Below are 4,987 nucleotides of genomic sequence, written 5' to 3'. Positions count from 1 at the left end.
CCCAGCAGTCCCACTACTGGGCATATACCCTGAGAAAACCATAATTCAAAAAGAGTCATGTACCAAAATGTTCATTGCAGCACTATTTACAATAGCCAGGAGATGGAAGTAACCTAAGTGTCCATCATCGGATGAATGGATAAAGAAGATGTGGCACATATACACAAAGGCCAAATTATTAAAAAAAAAAAAAAAAAAAGCAACAGGGCCCTTTTAAGCAACCTTACGATGACTTAAAATGACAATGACACTGTTGCTACTTTAGACCAGTAAAAGCTTGAGACAGCTTAGAAAGAAAACACCTAAACTATTGCTTGGCGATCACTGAGGAGCTGGGTCATAAAAAGCACCCTCTTAATCAGAGTGAATTTAAATGTGCATCCAAACCACTAGCCTTTGGTGTACAACGATGGCATATTTGATCTGGAAGAGACTTTAGGATTATCTAGGCCATTGCCCAATCCAGGTCCACCTCCCACCTGGGGCGTCTGTACCACACACTCTGTACGCCACACAGCCAAAAGCACACCCCTTCTCACTCCCGTAAGCCACAGCTTTCCTGGGCTCTCCCGTCTGTGCAAGTGCCGACTGTATTGAGAAGGCAGGCCCATCACAAGCATCATGAAACCCAGAAGCCTTCGCCAGAAAGGGAATTGCCTGTATGGTATCAGAGTCCCCGGTGAGGGTTGCATTCAGCAACCCGTGCCCAAGACCAAACAAACAGCTCCATGGGGACCGTGGGATGAGCGAGTGGGGTGCACATGTGCACGGGGTGACATCTGGTTCAGAACTATCAGCCTCACAGCAGGAGGGGAAGACTGTAAACTCTGCCAGACAGGGACTAAGGGATGCTGAGAGGACCCTGGCAACCCAGCCCGGGCTGGAATTCCCGGCGGAGCCCACTGCACACTTATCTGGGATCTACTGTTCACTTGCCTTTCTCTAGAAAGCCAGGCTACTTCTTGATGGGGAGATGGGGGGAGCAGGGTGATGGACTTCTTTTTCTTGCATTTTGTTCTAAAAGACAGGGACATCCTAGTTAGATCTTCGTCCCTGAGTGTTCCAGAGGAGCAGTGCAAGCTGTGTCTAACAGGGTCACCGCCCCCAAAGGACAAGCTCGACCGGTCAGAGCCAAGGACCAGACCTTCTTTTTTAATAAATTTATTTTATTTATTTATTTATTTAGGCTGCGTTGGGTCTTCGTTGCTGCGCACGGGCTTTCTCTAGTTGTGGCGAGCGGGAGCTACTCTTCGCTGCTGTGCGCAGGCTTTTCATTGCGGTGGCTTCTCTTGTTGTGGAGCACGGGCTCAAGGCGCACAGGCTTCAGTAGTCGTGGCACACAGGCTCAGGAGTTGTGGCTCGCGGGCTCTAGAGCGCAGGTTCAGTAGCTGTGGCGCACGGGCTTAGTTGCTCCGTGGCATGTGGGATCCTCCCGGACCAGGGCTCGAACCCGTGTCCCCTGCATTGGCAGGCGGATTCTTAACCACTGCACCACCAGGGAAGCCCTAGACGTTTTGATTAAATATGCATATTCCTTTTTTGGTGGGTGAGTGCTGTTTAATCTGTGTGGATGCAGTAATCAACAGGCATCTCTCTCCCTGTTCAAATTGAAGGAAACATCTAAACAGCATCCAATACCTCATTTCTTCGTGTACAACAAATGTCAGTGATATGCAAACACAGGCACTTCACGGTGAAAGAGTGGTTTGTCAGAGTGGATAGTGAATGGGCTTCTCTTCTTGCTTCCGGTTACTCTGAGCTCTGCCTGGGAGCGGGGATCTTGCTGGGTGGCATCCAGCAGGCTCTCCCAGGTCAGATCTGCACATTGTAGACATTGCCTTTGTTGCTCAAAAGGATGGATCAGACAGAAAATAAATTAAGTAGAGTTATCAACCGATCACAATTATTCTCCGAGTTCTCACCTCGGCTACGCTGTGGGTAATCTGCAAAGAGGCATCGAGCCCCAGACCCCTAGCCTGGCACTCAGGGCCCCTCATACTCTAAACCTGCTAACCTATCCTCGCTGACTTCACTCCCTTCTGGCCTCTGGTATTTCCAGGATGGGCCATCCTTTCTCTTGTCCAGACCTCTCAGGCTCACTCCAACACTTTCTCTGGACAGCTTTACTTGACCAATCACTGAGCCCCCTTGACACCCTTTACCTCAGTATCATCCATCCTGTATCTCCAGAACCCAACACAGAACTGATACGTGGTAGGTGTTTGATTAATGTTCATTGAATAAGTAAATCAGATATTCCTGAAACAATGAGCAAACTAAGTTTAAAAGAGATAAAGAAATGTGCACATTAAAAATGTAACACACACCCACAGACAAGTCCTTTATATGCAATGAATACGTACAAAAGCTGGTGAAGTCCTCTAAACAAGGTCTGTAGTCTAGTTAATAGTATTGTACCAACGATGTACAATGGTGCTTTTAACGATGTACTAAAGTTATATAAGATGTTATCACGGGGGAAGCCAGAGGAAGGATGCATGGGTCCTCGCTATGTTATTTTTGCAACTTCTGAGTCTAGGATTATTTCCAAATAGAAAGTTTCATAAAATGAACGAAACAAAAGAGGCAAGGAGTTTCAGGTACCAAATGAGCAGCTGAGGTGAGGGGTTGCAGCCTCCCTGCTGCGGGACCCCATCGCGTTCCCACCTGGTACTCCCAGGTTAGGGATGATTACAGCCTCTCTTTCCCTCTCCCTTCCTTCCCTCAGGTCTCAGCTGCGATGTCCTCCCCACTGAGTGTCTTCCCAGACCACCAGCACCACAGCCACTTTCTCACAAGCTTAGTTACTGCCTTCAGTGCATGGATCGTAATCAGAAATCTCTTGTCTGTTTGTCGCCTGTCTTTTCCCACCAAAAGGCAGATGCCACAGGACCAGGGACCTCAGCTGCGTGTTTACCACTTTGTCCCCAGTACCAGGGCATATCCTGGCCCACAGTACTTAAGAAATATTTTTAGATGAATAATGGATATGTTAATTAATAAAGTTATTAAATTAACTTTAATAAAGTTAAATTAATAAACCGATAAACCGGTAAATTAATAAACCGATGCTGAGTGATATTATTAGCCTTAAAGCCCTTCTAATAAAAATAGTAACAACAACAAGCAACTTCTTTACAAAATATAGCACTTTAACTATGGCTCGTTGGAAATGACTTGAAACATACAATGTGATGTCTGGAGTAGGTGCCCGAAGGAAGCAGACACCCCTAGAGCTGGTGCAATCAGGAAAGATGTCCAGTGAGCAACTGTCTGGATGGACATGGATAGATGGATAGGTTTTTAAAAGAAGTCGAACTAGGAAAGGAGAAAAAAGGGTGCTTCAGAATTGAGAACCAGGGTGAAAGAAAACCTTAGTGGCATCCAGGCCCACATCTGTCCTTGTAGGAAGTTGGTGACCTATCATGAGCAGCGCTGGGGTCAGGACGGTGAACGGGAGAGACAGACCCTGCCTGAGAGCTTACACTTTAGATAATCAGCTTTCTATCTGATAAAATAGTATCTGTAAACATCTACTTTTCTCATTAGTGAAGGCTTCCTGCTTGTATGGCAGGGAGCATAGAGACTGCCTCGATAGTTCTGAATTCTTACTAGCTGGAAGAATAGCCAGGAAGCTATTTAAAATTGATTGGGGGAAGTAGGAACCCTTGCCCCTTTGGGGCAGACCCCTCCATTGTGGGGAGGGCCACTTTGGTGAGCTCTCCCGACCGTGCAGACAGAAGTCAAGTTCCTCCTCTTTCTTCCTTACAGGAACCCCTGATATTGGAAAATTCATCCAAGATCAAATGCATCAGACTGGGATGTTAAGGAATCTGGCTAATGATGTCAAAAGCCATCTCATGAGTGATACACTCCTACATAATTCCTTTATTCTGTCATGCCCACCACCAAGCTGGACCAGGACTGCTGGAGGAGAAGAGACCTGGCAAGTTATCAGGAAATTCTAGGAGGGCAGGTTTAAAATTAAAAATTTGCACCCCACCCCTCATTTCAGAAGGCCACAGGTTGGGCAGTCTTGGAGCAACCAGTTCTTACCCATAACAGGTCTTCCTAGCCAAATACGCTGGGTTCAAGCTATTCCCATAGACTTTGGTTCTTCTACAGCACAGAGTGTATTTCACTAAAGTCTTTAACCCACAGAAGCATCCTGAGGCCTCTTTATTCTAGCCTCAGCCACTGGGGCCGGGACATGGCATCACTGCTCTAGGGCCATAAGAAGTTGGGGCTCCCCTGATGGTTCTGCTGTGGACCAATGCCTCCGGCATCAGAGATATGCAGGGGTATGTGTCTCCCAGTCCACTGTCCCAAGCTGAGTGTAGTGCAGATGGAACAGATCCCAGTCTTCTCCAGATTCCATCAGCTGAGTAGGCATGCGGGCAGCAAAGAATAAGGAAGGATCATGGAAGGGAGAAGGAACTAAGGAAAGGTCATGTATGGGGCTGTGAGATGCCCCTATCTTCTTACCATTCGCCAGGCTTGCCCCGTTTCCCAGACCCGGGGAGCTCCTATGCTAACTTGGAGTTTAGAGGCAGTTCAAGTGCCTACTCTCCGGCACTCAGCCTTTCTCAAACCATGGCCAAGAGCTCCCATCCTCCCAGCCACTAAAAGGCAATCTTGGTGCCATATACACATGGCTACAGTGTCTAGATACCTTTCCAGCAACACCTGGAAAACGTGAGTGATTCCCCCTTCCCAGAAATCTTGCTGCGAAAGCTTCCTTTGCTAAGTTTATGAAGTGGGCTCCACCCTCTTGCCGAACCCTTCAGTAAGTTCAGCAAGATGGCCACACGAGGTGTGTTTTATACCACCTACTACACGCAAAAGGTGCTCCCCCAGGCTTCCCTGGTGGCGCAGTGGTTAAGAATCCGCCTGCCAATGCAGGGGACAGGGGTTCGAGAAGCCACCGCAATGAGAAGCCCTCGCACCACAACGAAGAGTAGCCCCCTCTCGCCGCAACTAGAGAAAG

Source organism: Physeter macrocephalus, chromosome 11 (assembly GCF_002837175.3).
Source record: "Physeter macrocephalus isolate SW-GA chromosome 11, ASM283717v5, whole genome shotgun sequence".
Taxonomy (NCBI): domain Eukaryota; kingdom Metazoa; phylum Chordata; class Mammalia; order Artiodactyla; family Physeteridae; genus Physeter; species Physeter macrocephalus.
Note: the sequence above shows the minus strand (reverse complement) of the source record.